Source organism: Ranitomeya imitator, chromosome 4 (assembly GCF_032444005.1).
Source record: "Ranitomeya imitator isolate aRanImi1 chromosome 4, aRanImi1.pri, whole genome shotgun sequence".
NCBI classification, from domain to species: domain Eukaryota; kingdom Metazoa; phylum Chordata; class Amphibia; order Anura; family Dendrobatidae; genus Ranitomeya; species Ranitomeya imitator.
Genome location: NC_091285.1, coordinates 184,246,275 through 184,262,829, shown reverse-complemented (window position 1 = coordinate 184,262,829; position 16,555 = coordinate 184,246,275).

The window sequence follows — 16,555 nt, the reverse complement described above, 5'->3', positions numbered from 1 at the left end:
GAAACTTTGACAGACTCTTATTACCTTTTATTGGACGTCCCTTAGCAGGGTCACGGACCGGGTCCAGCCACCGTGACAGCCTCAGAACTGAGACAGAAAGGACCGGTACCGAGTAACCTGTGGCCCTGTGTCTGGGGGCGCTCCATGTACATTGTGCAATGGTGAAATTTATACTCCCTATATCTAGCAATAATAATAACTGCAAAATTTATTGTGAGGTCCCCATCTTTGTCTCTTCAGCGTGTATGATACAGATCTTTTGCGTAATTTTTGGAAACCTTTGTTCATTGTGCAGTGGTCAATCTTCTACTGTCAATCTCTATGTATTTTATTATAATTTTTGTTATTCTGTTGCCCTTTCTCACGGTCTCTTTAAGTGTGTATCTCGGAGCCTGATATTGATTTTTAAGTCTGCATTTGGACATTGTGGAACATCAATGCATTAATATGCTCCACACATTTCTTCAGGTTTCAGCTTTACACAGAATAATAATATGTGTAATGAAACATGCTACATATATACTGTATATGCTGCTAATTCACAAATATTACCCACACATCCCTTTATAAAGGGAAATTCAACATAATACCTCTGTTAGCATATGCCATATACTGCTCACATATATGCAGCACCCCAGTAGGCGGGTGGAACACTTGGGTATAAAATCTGTGGTTTAAGGGTGAAACCACTGGCCTTTCCCCAATCTTATGTCCTTCCCAATCTGCTGTCCGGAAAGCAGGTGCTGATGTCTCTTGCCCACAACCTGTAGTTGCACAGACACAACAGTCAGCAACCACGTCCAGTTCATTGTCCCAGTGCAGCGTTCAGTTGTCCCTTGTCAGCATAAATGTCTCTTCAAAAATTGTTAGTTAGATAGGACATGCATATTCACTAGCACTTTACATTGTCCGATGCTGGACAAAGACCATTCCTGGCTTTTCTAGCCCCCTAATTGAGAGTTGTGTCTCTTTCTAAAACTGTTGCTTCCTTTACATTTTCAAAATTTTGATTAAAAAAATGGTGGTGGGTAGGGTTGAGCGACCTTGACTTTTTTAGGGTCGAGCCGGGTTTCGCGAAACCCGACTATCTCAAAAGTCGAGTCGAGTGAAATCGGCCGATTATGGCGAAAAGTCGAGGATCGACCGAAACACGAAACCCAATGCAAAGCCAATGGGAATTTTTTTTTATTTTTTTTTTCTCTCTCTCTCTCTCTCTCCTCCGTCCGTCCCTGAACTGAAAAGCTGGTGTTACACAGTGCAAATCGCTACAGCGCACAAGCGACAACATGGCGATAGGCGTCCACGCCCCTAAGACCTATGTCATCACTCTGCCCACGCCCCTTCATTGGCTGAAAAAAATGGCGCCAAGCGCGTCATACGAAACGCGACTTTGGCGCGAAAGTCGCGAACCGCATGGCCGACCCCACACAGGGATCGGGTCGGGTTTCATGAAACCCGACTTTGCCAAAAGTCGGCGACTTTTGAAAATGAACGATCCGTTTCGCTCAACCCTAGTGGTGGGATGTTGGCCAGTTTCTGAATATTTTAAGCAGATCTAAGACTGGGCTAATATGCTCCACAGACTTATTCAGGCAGCAGCCTTACACATATTGGAACATGATCATTGCCACGAGAAGGCCTTTACCTGAGCTCTGTAGCACTGCCTGTAACCTGAGTAATACATTCCACAGACCTCGACACTCTCTGGGACATATCCTCTAATTACTCCATTGTTGCTCCAAACCATGCAAAAAATTAATTCTACCTGGTTGGATAGTTTCCAGAATAAGTGCGTAGGCTGGTGCTGATTAGTCAGTGGCACGCCTGTCTCTTTCCCTTGAGGATGCTGCTGCCAAGTAAAATGAGGCTTGTACATGTTCCTGACATGGGTTTCAGGCCTGACAGACTGAACACAATACAGGCCCTCGCTTGCTACAATGTATTCAAAATTTAATTCTATTGGTTTTGGTGTCTAGTAGAATCCAATTTGCTGACATTGAGCATACAGCTCCCCCAACTCCTGTATTATAGTCACCTTACAGTGTCTTCACCCGCTATGACAGTGGCTCCATTGGGATCCGGTGGCCAAAATGAACTGTGCAGCTCACAAAACTCAGATTTCACAGCACCCGCTGGACCTCTGAAAATGTGAAACGATTGCCTCATAATGACATGGTGGTGGACATGGTGGTGTTAGAGAACGATGCCCAAAATTCAACTGGGCATATTTTTGCTGGCATTGTAAAGTAATGTGGAAGATGTATTCCACTATCTAGCTAACAATTTGGAATGAGGGAGGGACTTCTCAAATGTAGGAGTCGCAATCCTCCAAAATGTATGATACATGGCCACCTGAGAGCCCTTCCCAAACTCAGGTTTCATGGCACCTACTGGCCCTCTGAAAATGTGAAGCAATAGCTGCATAATAACATGACAGTGGACGTGGGGGTGGTGGCGTGCGAAGCCCAAAATTAAAATGGGCTTGTTTCAGCTGGCATTGTAAACTGATGGGGAATATGCATTCCACTATCTAGGTAACACTTTTGAATAAGAGAGGGACCTCCCAAAACGTAGGAGTGAGAGCCCTCACAAATGCAAAAGGAAAAACTAAAGCCAAAATGCTCCGTGTGAAAATATGCTAAAGGGGAGGTATAATTTTTGGGGTTTTTTTTATTTTGCTTTATATACATGTAATTATGAAGGAAAAAATGTTTCTTAGCATTTTTCCTTTTAAAAAGTTTGTTTAGGCTTGGTTTGCTCTGTCTTCTTATAAATTCATAAAACCGGCACAATAGTTTTGACATTATTTACAGATATCATATGTGAGTCAGAAAGGATTCAGGCATCTTCTCCATGCTGTTCCCATTTAGTTTTAGCTCTTTCCCATCCATTTCAGCTTTTTCCCCATGCCCCCAGACCGTTTATTGGGTCCAGCAGAAAAATATTCGGCTTTCCCATTGACTTGCATTTGATTCATTATTCGGTACGAATACACAGATATTAGAAATTATTCTTGCTAATTTTCCCATATCCGAATATTTCACTATTTGCTCATCACTAATATTTTTTTCAAACATTGATTTAGGTAAATAACATTATATAGGGCTGGTTATGCACTGGATTTAGTAATACATATGTGAATGCTGCTTGATTGGAGGGTAAGGGGGACCTGAAAGGTTCCCGTTAAGCTTAAAGGGACACTGTCACCTGAATTTGGAGGGAACAATCTTCAGCCATGGAGGCGGGGTTTGGGGTTTTTTGATTCACCCTTTCCTTACCCGCTGGCTGCATGCTGGCTGCAATATTGGATTGAAGTTCATTCTCTGTCCTCCATAGTACACGCCTGCGCAAGGCAAGATTGCATGTACTACGGAGGACAGAGAATGAACTTCAATCCAATATTGCAGCCAGCATGCAGCCAGCGGGTAAGGAAAAGGTGAATCAAAAACCCCAAAACCCCGCCTCCATGGCTGAAGATTGTTCCCTCCAAATTCAGGTGACAGTGTCCCTTTAACATTACCAGGTATGGTTACTTAGCTTAGAAAGAACTGTGTCCAAATCATTGCATTGTTGTACAAGATGTGTTAGTGCTAAGTCATAATAAGATCATTATTGAAAACAATCTAGGCACATACACTCTACACGGAATCATGTCACCCTGTTTTTAATTATAGTTTATATCTATCATGGGTGTTTGCTGTTTTTAGTTAATTGTTTACAAACATTGGATTTTATTAAGGCAACACTGTTATCTTTCTATTTTATCATAATTATTATTGTTGCATGGTAAAAGCTGCTGCACATTCAAATGGAAGCATCAAAAGGTGGTATAATAATTATGACCTAAGTAAAGACAATTCTTAATGCAGAGATCCAGATAATAGGAAGTCTTTAGGGTCATTGTAGGAAAATAGTCCGAAAATAACTTTGCTTAAGAAGGAAAAAATATGTCCCTCTCTTTTGAAATTCACGGATGGTCTACAAAAAAATGAGTTTGCTTATCGTTTGAATCAGAGACATATGTAGATTGCACATATTGCCGGCCTTACTAATGTTTGAGCATTGCAATCGTGCAGGGCAACACATGCCAGACATGAGAGGGAGTGCCACAAGGAGACAGCAATTCAGTGTCATATACTTCTCCTGCTCTGCACAGGCTCCGGAGGCAGACTGGAGGGGTGGCAACTTCCTCCCTCCATCTTGTGCTCTCCTCTCCATCTTCTTTGCAGAATACATCACAGAGAGGGCACCTGCTCTGCTCTGGGTACATACCTCCCAACTTTTACAGAAAGAAAAGAGGGACAAATCATGTGACACATGTCGCGTGTAACACCCCAGGAAACCAGTTGTTACAGTGATGTTTCCTTCCTTTCGGGGAGGGTAATGCCATGCCTGGAAGCAAGGAAGATCCCTTTAACAGGTGGTACACATACGTGCAACATGTTCTGATTCCAGGCCAGAAGGGGGAGCATTGAACCCGGTTTCAGGGGAGCTTCCCTAGATATATATATTTATATTCTGGCTTGGAGGAGGAGTTAGTCAGTCTGTCAGAGGGACAGAGCAGAGAAGAAGCTGACAGAGAGGGTCTAGAGAGAGAACAGAAAAGCTGGGACCATTCAGCCCCATAGAGTTGCAGCTTCAGGCCTGAAAGGAGAAGTAGATAGTGTTCCATTGATAACAAGTGATAGAGGGAAGAAGCACAGGAGAAGCAAGGGGCTGGAGGAGAGATGCGACTGGGCTCCCTCCATGCTGAAGTGGAGGAACAGGGCACCGGGAGCCCGAGGCTGTGTGGAACTGTTGGTCCCACAGCAGAACCGGAGGGCAGAAGATTCTAGGCCGCCTGTCCGCACCCACACCCGAATGTACAGAAACATACACAGCCCAGAGTCATCTGAGAGACCCCTGTAAAAAGGCTTGCATTGCCTATCATGTGGGTACTGTCTTAGGACAGGGAAAGAGAGGACCTTGTGTGGAGCCATAGGCAGCAAGGGACTCGCCTCAAAGCGCGAGAAGGAAGGCTTTCTAACCTCACCTGAGAAAAGGATCCATAATTTCTTCCAGGTCGACCGGACCACACCAACACCTGTTACCGGTACCCTGGACTGTGGCCGTAACCACCAGTAAACAGGTAAAAAGACTGCAACCTTGTGTCCTCTAATTATTTCTGACACCACACTATCCCTGCCAAATACACCGGGAGCCCAGGGGACCCAGCTTCACCTGTGGAAAGCCATACTATCCCTGCTGCCACAACAACAACCCAGTGGACCCCTTTAAGGAGTGTCAGTCACCCCTGACCGAATACCACAGGTGACATCACGAACATTCTTATTTCTAATAACCCCTTTAAAGAGCTTCCCTTTAATTTGGATGCCCAGGGCCACTGACTGGGTTGCTGCCACCATGACCACCCCTTTAATGACTACCGGATCCGGTACCGAGCACCCCATGGCCCAGGCAGGGGCATTCCATAGCGCATCACAGATTTTGATGATGCCCATAGCCATACTCCAAGCCACATCCATTTATCATTTCTTTCCACCCTAGCAGGAGGAGATGTCAGAGAGGGTGGTAGCAGTGAGGGACATTGAGCAGATGCCTGAGACTGCAGGGTGGTATCTAAATTTGCGACTGTCCCACTGTACCTATGGCAGCTAGGACTAGGATGAGTGAATTGATTCACGGGAATATGGTCCAGCGACCAGGTCAGTGGTACCTGGTGGCTGGATGGTAGGCCAGCGAATCTCTTCCCTTCCGACATCCTCAGAGCTTCATTTGTGCGTTATGCTCAACTCTAGTTGGGATCTATGGATTTATTTTTGTTCATTTATTCAGAACATTAGTAAATATGACTTTCTAATTTTTACATAAGTTTCACTATATGACATCTGGCTTTTTGATGTCTGTAAGGCCATGTTCACACACTGCATAAATATTGTGTTTTTTGTTTCCTATGTTTTCCGCACATAAATACACAATAACAATCTGTGAAGCAGCCTTTTTTAAGTGTCTTTTTTTATATTACAGAAAAGCTTTGAATCTGCACTTGAAGGGAGTCTATCACCATGTTTGACCTATCAAAACAATGAATATGGTCATTCAGGTTATAGAATGCTGAAAAAAGTTCTACCTGTAGGTTTCATATCAGATGCCTTGTGGTTGAGAAATCATCTTTTATCACTTTATACAAATGACCTCTTCCAGGCTTTAGGGAGTATGGTGCCTTGAAGATAACTTGGCCTCCAGAGCTTATTTTACGTAAAAGGGGAGTTACCAGTGAGGGACCAAGAGGTCAGAAAAAAATCCACAACAACATCCAACTAACTGCATGCTTCACTTGCCTCGGTAAAAGTCAGTGCTCATAAATCCACCATAAGAAAGAGACTGGGCAAAAATGACCTGCATGGCAGAGTTCCAAGATGAAAAAACTATTGCTGAACAATAATAACGTAAAGGCTCATCTCAGTTTTGCCATAAAACATCTTGATTTATAATTTCCAAGACTTTTGGGAGAATAGTCTGTGGACTGAAGATACAAAAGTTGAACTTTTTGGAAGGTGTATGTCCCATTCAATCTAGTGTAGAAGTAACAGATAATTTCAAAAAAAGAAACATCATACCAGCAGTAAAACACTGTGGTGGTAGTGTGAAGACTGGAGTGTTTTGCTCCTTCAGGACCTGAAAACTTGCTGTTGTAAATGGAACCATAAATTCTGCTGTCCACATAAAATCCTGAAGGAGAATGTCAGACCATCCGTTTGTGACCTAAAGCTGAAGAACACCTGGGTTATGCAGCAGAACAATGATCCAAAACACACCAGCAAGTCTACCTCTGAATGATTTAAAAAAAACAAAATTAGGACAAAAGATTAGGAAATCAGAAAGAGGGCAAACACTTCTTCACACCACTTTAAGCTGATCGCTGTGATGTGCAGGAGGTTATGATTACAGGAACACCAAATAGCTGATTTGTAGTGTTTATTTTATTATATATATATATTTTTTTTTTTTTTTTTTTTTTTTAAAAAGCACATTGAAAAGCGCATCATTGAGTGATTTCATAGAAAATCTTTCTTTTATTTTCCCTCTAGAATGCATTAGTGATGAGCAAGCATGCAAAAGCCATCGTGTTTGTGACATTTGTGTGATTGACTGGCCGCATAGCGTCATCAGGTCTGTATAAGACCCGTGATGCTTTGCTTGTCACACTATACCCAGGAAAAAGGCAGAGCAAGGAAAGGTGCTGGTGAAAGAGTGACTGAATTGAAGATGTGTATTAGCTTTAGCTAGGGATTCAATCACATTAACATTTATTTTAAGTACAACAACAGCCATTTTTAGGGCTAATGATAATCAATAGTAATACTGCTGTTAGCAGCATTTAAGGAGCGATTGTGCTGACGGGATTGTCTAGGACAGGATAGGGCTAATAATATTATTTATGCTCTTAATCCTGCAAATTGTTCTGAGCAGGGAAATATTATGCACCATTTTTAGTGCCTGCGTTGTGCATCAAAAACATACAGAAAGACTTTTTTGGATCTCAATAGCATCGCTATATTGCTCCTGCAGTGTAACCAGTCCATCTGAGGTGTGCAAATTTTCCTCCAATAGTAATACTGTAATTTTTTCAGCAGTTAAATTTTATACGGCATTTATTGTGCTGCAGTTGTGCCTCAAAATGCAAAAAAACTAATTATTTGGTTGGAAATAGCATCGCTATATTCATACTGCAGTCTAAGACGTCCATCTGAAGTGGGCAAATTTTGATAGCATTGTAATACTGCAATTTTTTTAGCAGTGCAATTGTATACGCCATTTATTGTGCTCCAGTTGTGCCTCCAAAGTAAAATAAAACATTGTTTGGTTGCAAATAGTATCACTGTATAAATACTGCCGTCTAAGACATTCATCTGAAGTGGGCAAATTTTCCTGCAATTGTAGTACTGCAATTTTTTCAGCAGTGCAATTTTATAAAGCATTTATTATGCTGCAGTTGTGCCTTGAAACAGAAAAAAAAACTTGTTTGGTTACAAACAGCATCACTATATTGATACTGCATTCTAAGACGTTCATCCGAAGTCATCATATTTTGCTGTCAATAAAATACTGCAATTTTTTTTCAGCAGTGAAATTTTATACATCATTTATTGTGCTACAGTTGTGCCTCCAAAACCAAAAAAATATTCTTTAGTTACAAATAGCATTGCTATTTTGATACTGCAGTCTAAGATGTCCATTTGAAATGGGCAAATTTTCCTGGCATTGTAATACTGCAAATAGCAGTGAAATTTTATATGGCATATATCATGTTACAGTAATGCCTCAAAACACAAAAAGTGCTTAGCTCCAATTAATTTTTAAAAGGCCCTTCTACCTGCAGCTCCAGAGAACCACCTTTGCCCTCTCATGTCCCAATTTGTTCCTGCTGCTTTGGGAGAGGAAAATCTTCCTAACAAACATCATATCACATATTGAGAAAGTGTTGCTGTGTGCGAGGTTTATTGATGATATCTTTATGTTTTGACAGGGCATGGAAGCAGACCTACGAACCTTTAATCAAGATCTGAATGACAATGTTCTTAATATCTGACTGACCAGTTCTTCCAGTCAGGTTAGTGTAGATTTTCTTGATCTTTGTAACTATAAAGACGAGAATAATCTGCTACAAACTAAGACCTTTTGTAAGAAAACAGCAGTTAATGCCTTGTTGTATGCACAATCCTCACATCCCCAATAGCTAATTCAGAGTATACCTACTGGATAGTTCCTAAGAATTCAAAGGAATTGTTTTTGCAACAGTTATGAGAGTTCTCTACAAGATTCTGAGAAAGGGATACAGTCGATGGACCAACAGAAAGGATTTTAGGAGGGCGAATAATACACCCAGAAAGGATCTTATTAATTCTAAACAAGTGTCCTCTATCGACTGTGAGGTAAGTTTCATCACGCAGTATAACAACAACTGCAATCCCATGAGAGAAGCTATTGGTAAATTGTGGCAGGTCATGTCCACAGAACACATTTGTAAGAGGGTGGTGCTGTTATGGACAGTAAGGAACACGTTGTCACTTTAAGAGGCTGCACCCCCTTGTCTGGTGTGATGGAATGTTCTGCTTCTCCCCTGCAATAATCGTTGTAATGAACTAGTCTGTGCAGAGTGCAGGTGTGGAGCTGGAGCAGCGTGTGTGAGCTGAGGCTGCTGCAGAGAGGACTTTTTGTGCTGATAGCTGAAAGAGAGAACTGTGTCCTGATATAGCTGCAAGAGAGCCACGAAGATACAGAGAAAGGGATTTACAGTTTCCAGGAGCATCCCTAGGATCCAGAAGCAAGGAGAAGACCACGTTTCACAGAGCTGACAGAAAGCCGTGCGCACCACCGTATTAGACTGCTGGGGGTCCTCCTGGGACTGGACCTGATTCCCCAACATCACCGTGAGTTTGTTCTTGTTTGGTGCACCTGTTAGGGCCTAGTGTAGGCTTCAATAGTCAGTACACGGGAGCCGTTTGGCCTGCTTAGTAAAGGCCAGGGAGGTTATACGTAGAGTAGCATCATCACTCATTTATTGTTTACATTTGCTTGTTAGACATATTTTGAGTCTGTAATAGTTGGAGCACCGTGCTATTTTACGGAAAAGATAAAGTTTATTACTCTTGTAACTTGTCTTTTGCCATTGTAAAACCCTGTTTGCATCTTCCTCATTCCCTTCATTCCTTGCCTCCCAATAAATCTACCCTTTGTTGTTTGCACCTCATTTTGTGTACAGTAGTCTTCCTGCACCGTGGTGGTCCCCCGGCCATCGCTTCACATTCTGAAGAATTATGCAAGGAATAAACCCACCATCACTTAAAGATCACAAAATTTAAGGGACAATTCTCTCAGTGATTTATATTTTGCTGAAAGGGCATAGAATAATTGTTTACCTTCACACAGATGGTAGTGCAGTCAGGATGGTGTGCGGTGTTCCCTTTACACCCGACGGGCGTTGTTTCGCTTATTGCTTCTTTCAGAGGCTTCTTCAATGGGGGTAACTCAGAGTGTATAAGTATCCTGTGGGTATGGTGTATTGGGCCCCGATAGGCTGGTAAAAAACATCCGTCAGGCAAAAGGGACTTCTGGACTAGAGAACCTCTGGAAGTCAGTGGAGGCTTCAAGACTAGAGCAAGGGGGACCGGACAAGGGTGGAGAAGACTAGGTGAGGGCAGAGTCGCCAAGTGTAAATGTACGGGAGAAGAAGGAGGGAGGTTAGGGGAAGGACTGTGTATGGGGCTGATGTGTGATGAAGGAATGGACAATATGGACAAGCAACCTGATAGAAGGTGCTTTGATATAAAGTGCCTGTAAATAAGTGCACACGTGCCTTTGGGAAGGAGATGGGGGTTGGTCTCCTGGTGGACAAAAAGTCCAAACAAGGTGGGGGTAAAAAGAGATGATGTGAGTGGACAGATGAGATAATTATATATTTGTCCCATGCTGAGATAAAGCGAAAGGAGATTATCTCAGTGTGGGACCATTGTATAACTATCTCGTCTACCACCTCATAGCATCTCCTTTTTTTTACTAATTATACAAATAGTATAATTGCACAGCATGGATGCATGAGACAGGGCTTTGACCAGAATCTCTAACTGAAACATTGATCAGTAACAGGTGGATGAGTAACAGGTGTAGGCCTGGTGCTCTGAGGCACCTGCCAAATTGAGACAACACATATGAAGGAGATCCATCTCTTTTAGTCCAAACATTTCCAAAAATTAGGGGCAGAAAACAGGAAAAGTGGCATCAATTGAACCACAGTAGAAATTTGATAATGACACAGCAGCAGTAGTAAGCCATGGGCCATGTATGAAGTATCAGGGACTGGGCCCGCATTTAAAGTTTTAATTTAAATTTAAATTAAGATGTGGTGGGTGAGGGACTGGTGTAAGCCTGTTTTGCTGGGAGCCCTGATAACTCGTGCAACAGCTCAAACTGGATTTTTGCTCAGCCACACTCAAAACACAGAAACATCAGTTTTGTAGACTACAATTGGTAGAAAAACTTGAGGATAGAAGGGCAGGAGTAAGTCATGGGCCATGTATGAAGTATCAGGGACTGGGCCCGCATTTATAGTTTTAATTTAAATTTAAATTAAGATGTGGTGGGTGAGGGACCAGTGTAAGCCTGCTTTGCTTGGAGCCCTGATAACTCATGCAACAGCTCAAACTGGATTTTTGCTCAGCCACACTCAGAAGACAGAAACTTCAGTTTCGTAGACTACAATTGGTAGAAAAACTTGAGGATAGAAGGGCAGCAGTAAGCCATGGGCCATGTATGAAGTATCAGGGACTGGGACAGCATTTATAGTTTTTAATTTAAATTTAAATTAAGATGTGGTGGGTGAGGGACCAGTGTAAGCCTGATTTGCTAAGAGCCATGATGTCTCATGCAACAGCTCAAACTGGATTTTTGTTCAGCCACACTCAAGTGCCACAAACATCTGTTTCGTAGACTACTATTGGTAGAAAAAATTAAGGATAGTAATGCAGGTATTTGACTGATGATCAATTCACCCACAGTTGAAATTTGATAATGGCACAGCAGCAGTCATCCAAGGGTCAATTTAAGTTTCAATTAATATGAGGTAAGTGAGGGACCGGTGTAAGCCTGGTTTGGTGGGAGTATTCCTAAGCAGCAAAAAAAGGACTTAAAAATCCTACAAAACACAGAGAAAAATATAAGCAGAGCAGAGATGTTTACCTGCCCAGGCCTCCAGACAAATGCACTAACAGGATGCAATGGGCCCACTTAACATAGGTCCCAAATTAAAGTTGATGAGGCAACCACTCACAACCTGCCAATCCATGGAGGGGGTGGTTGCTTGGCATATTAACACAAGTAGTTGACTGATGATCAATTCACTCACAGTAGAAATTTGATAATGGCACCTCAGCAGTCAGACCAGGATCAAAACTGTGAGAGCAGTGCAGGTGGAGATGTTATGGTGAATTGAGAAAGATTTGGTGTGCTCGGTGAAACAAAAACAACAGGCTAGGGTTGAGCGAAACGGGTCGTTCATTTTCAAAAGTCGCCGACTTTTGGCAAAGTCGGGTTTCATGAAACCCGATCCGACCCCTGTGCGGGGTCGGCCATGCGGTACGCGACTTTCGCGCCAAAGTCGCGTTTCAATGACGCGAAAAGCGCCATTTTTCAGCCAATGAAGGTAAACGCAGAGTGTGGGCAGCGTGATGACATAGGTCCTGGTCCCCACCATCTTAGAGAAGGGCATTGCAGTGATTGGCTTGCTGTCTGCGGCGTCACAGGGGCTATAAAGGGGAGTTCCCGCCGACCGCCATGTTACTGCTGCTGATCTGAGCTTAGGGAGAGGTTGCTGCCGCTTCGTCAGAAGCAGGGATAGCGTTAGGCAGGGTCCATTAACCACCAAACCGCTTGTGCTGTAGCGATTTCCACTGCCCAACACCACATTCGGTGTGCAGGGACAGTGGAAGCTACATTTTTTTTTTTTTCCCCCTCAGCGCTGTATCTCATTGGGCTGCCCTAGAAGGCTCCCTGATAGCTGCATTGCTGTGTGTACGCCGCTGTGCAAACCAACTGCTTTTTTCAAAGCACAAATCCTCTTGTTCCTTCCTTTCTGCACAGCTATCTTTTTGGTTTGTACACACTTTTTATTTAATTTGTGCATCAGTCCACTCCTTATTGCTGCCTGCCATACCTGGCTGAGATTACTGCAGGGAGATAGTAATTGAAGGACACTCCCTGTTTTTTTTTTTTTTTTTGTGGGAGATTAAGATTGACATTTCTGCTAGAGTGCCATCCCTGTCTGTGTCATCTCTCACTCAGTGGGCCATAGAAAGCCTATTTATTTTTTTGCTTTATTTGGGTTATAAAATCTACCTGAAAAAATCACTACATCAATCAGTGGGAGAAAAATATTGGCCTCAGGGCTTGTGTGCCACTCTTGACTCCTGTGTGCATCATCACTCACTCAGTGGGCCATTGAAAGCCTATTTATTTTTTTGCTTGATTTTGGTTCTAAAATCTACCTGAAAAAATCACTACATCAATCAGTGGGAGAAAAATATTGGCCTCAGGGCTTGTGTGCCACTCCTGACTCCTGTGTGCATCATCACTCACTCAGTGGGCCATAGAAAGCCCTTTTTTTTTTTTTTTTTGCTTTATTTGGGTTCTAAATTCTACCTGAAAAAATCAATAAATCAATCAGTGGGAGATTAATATTGGCCTTTGGGCTTGTGTGCCAGTCCTAAGCGTGCCATCTCTCTCTCTCAGATAGTGGGCCATAGAAAGCCTATTTGCTTTTATTTTTTTTTATTGGGTTTATAAATTTTCCCTGGAAAAAAAAAAAAAGTGGGAGATTAATATTGGCCTCTGGGCTTGTGTGCCAGTCCTGAGCGTGCCATCTCTCTCACAAATAGTGGGCCATAGAAAGCCTATTTATTTTTTTTTTTTTGGTTTTATAAATTCTCCCTTAAAAAAAAAAGGGAGATTAATATTGGCCTTTGGGCTTGTGTGCCAGTCCTAAGCGTGCCATCTCTCTCTGTCTCTCAGATAGTGGGCCATAGAAAGCCTATTTATTATTTTTTTTATTGGGTTTATAAATTTTCCCTGGAACAAAAAAAAAAAAGTGGGAGATAAATATTGGCCTCTGGGCTTGTGTGCCACTCCTGACTCCTGTGTGCGTCATCTCTCACTCAGTGGGCCATAGAAAGCCTTTTTTTGTTTTATTTGTTTTCTAAATTCTCCCTGAAAAAATCATTTTATTTTATTTGGTTTCTAAATTCTTCCTGAAAAAATCATTTTATTCTATTTTTTTTTTCCTAAAGTCTCCCTGAAAAAAAAAAAAAAAAATCAAATCAGTGGGAGATTAATATTGCCCTTTCTGCTTGTGTGCCAGTCTTGACTCCTGGGTGTGCCATCTCTCTCTCTCTCTCCAATTGTGGGCCATAGAAAGCCTATTATTTTTTTTAGCTTGATTTGGGTTCCAAAATCTACCTGAAAAAATCACTACATCAATCAGTGGGAGATAAATATTGGCCTCTGGGCTTGTGTGCCACTCCTGACTCCTGTGTGCGTCATCTCTCACTCAGTGGGCCATAGAAAGCCTTTTTTTGTTTTATTTGTTTTCTAAATTCTCCCTGAAAAAATCATTTTATTTTATTTGGTTTCTAAATTCTTCCTGAAAAAATCATTTTATTCTATTTTTTTTTCCTAAAGTCTCCCTGAAAAAAAAAACAAAAAAAAACAAATCAGTGGGAGATTAATATTGCCCTTTCTGCTTGTGTGCCAGTCTTGACTCCTGGGTGTGCCATCTCTCTCTCTCTCTCCAATTGTGGGCCATAGAAAGCCTATTATTTTTTTTAGCTTGATTTGGGTTCCAAAATCTACCTGAAAAAATCACTACATCAATCAGTGGGAGATAAATATTGGCCTCTGGGCTTGTGTGCCACTCCTGACTCCTGTGTGCGTCATCTCTCACTCAGTGGGCCATAGAAAGCCTTTTTTTGTTTTATTTGTTTTCTAAATTCTCCCTGAAAAAATCATTTTATTTTCTTTGGTTTCTAAATTCTTCCTGAAAAAATCATTTTATTCTATTTTTTTTTTTTCCTAAAGTCTCCCTGAAAAAAAAAAAAAAATCAAATCAGTGGGAGATTAATATTTACATTTGTGCTTCAGTGACAGTCCTGCGTGTGTGGCATCTCTCTCATTTGCTGCCACCAACAACAGAGTGTGTAACATTGTGCCTGATTTTCGTTGTGGTCTCACTCACCTGTAAAGGGGTAGCTAAATCATACTGAAGTTATAGCTCACCGTGTAATTTGTGTGACAGCAACAAATACCGTTAGTTTGTTTACGTTTTTAAAACAATGAGGAAGTATGGTGGAAGAGGTCGTGGCCCGGGGGCGTTCATTGTCAGCTGGTAATGAGGGTAGTGGTAGTGGTGGAGCATCAGCTGGTCGTGGGAAAAAAAATATTGCACCTAAGTCTGGAGCTGTGGAGCCAGGTTCGTCGTCTGGCTACACAAGGCCTCGAACGCTCCCTTTTCTGGGAGTAGGAAAACCGCTTTTAAAGCCGGAGCAGCAAGAGCAAGTTTTGGCTTATCTTGCTGACTCAGCCTCTAGCTCTTTTGCCTCCTCTCGTGAAACTGGTAAATGTCAAAGCAGCGCGTCGTTAGTGGATGTTCACGGTCAGGGACAAGTCGCTTCCTTGTCCTCTTCAGCAAAAACAACAACAGAGAAGAATGCAGCAGGCGACACAACGGGTTACTCCATGGAGCTCTTTACACATACCGTCCCTGGCTTAGAAAGTGAAGCAGTTAACAGTCCATGCCCATTACAAGTTGAATCTGACATGGAGTGCACTGATGCACAGCCACAGCCAGACTACTATGCTGGTCCTTTGACTCAGACCACAACATTGCCCTCGCAGGGTGCTGATCAAGAATCAGACCCTGATGAGACTATGTTGCCCCATCACGAACGCTATACCACCGACCGACACGGTGACACAGACGAAGTTGCACACGAGCTACAAGAAGAGGTAATAGATGACCCAGTTCTTGACCCCGATTGGCAGCCATTGGGGGAACAGGGTGCAGGCGGCAGCAGTTCTGAAGCGGAGGAGGAGGGGCCGCAGCAGGCATCAACATCGCAACAGGTTCCATCTGCCGGGCCCGTATCTTGCCCAAAACGCGTGGCAAAGCTAAAACCTGTTGGAGGACAGCGTGGCCATCCGGTTAAAGCTCAGTCTGCAATGCCTGAAAAGGTATCCGATGCTAGAAAGAGTGCAGTCTGGCATTTTTTTAAACAACATCCAATTGATCAGCGCAAAGTCATCTGTCAAAAATGTTCAACTACCTTAAGCAGAGGACAGAATCTGAAAAGTCTCAATACAAGTTGCATGCATAGACATTTAACCACCATGCATTTGCAAGCCTGGACTAACTACCAAACGTCCCTTAAGGTTGTAGCACCCTCGGCCAATGAAGCTAGTCAGCAACGCAACATCCCTTCCGGCAGTGTAGGGCCACCATTTTCCGCACCACCTGCAGTATCTGTGCAGGTTTCTTTGCCAGGCCAAAGCCGTCAGGGTCAGGGAATCACCAGTTTCGTAGTAGGAAACACTGCATCTAGGGCACCGGTGGCAACAATACCATCTCCCACTGTCTCTCAGTCTGCCATGTCCACCGGCACCCCCGCTAGTTCCACGATCTCCAGCTCTCCAGTCCAGCTCACCCTACATGAGACTATGGTTAGAAAAAGGAAGTACTTAGCCTCGCATCCGCGTACACAGGGTTTGAACGCACACATAGCTAGACTAATCTCGTTAGAGATGATGCCCTACCGGTTAGTTGAAAGCGAAGCTTTCAAAGCCTTGATGGACTACGCTGTACCACGCTACGAGCTACCCAGTCGACACTTTTTTTCCAGAAAAGCCATCCCAGCCCTCCACCAGCATGTTAAAGAGCGCATCGTCCATGCACTCAGGCAATCTGTGAGCACAAAGGTGCACCTGACAACAGATGCATGGACCAGTAGGC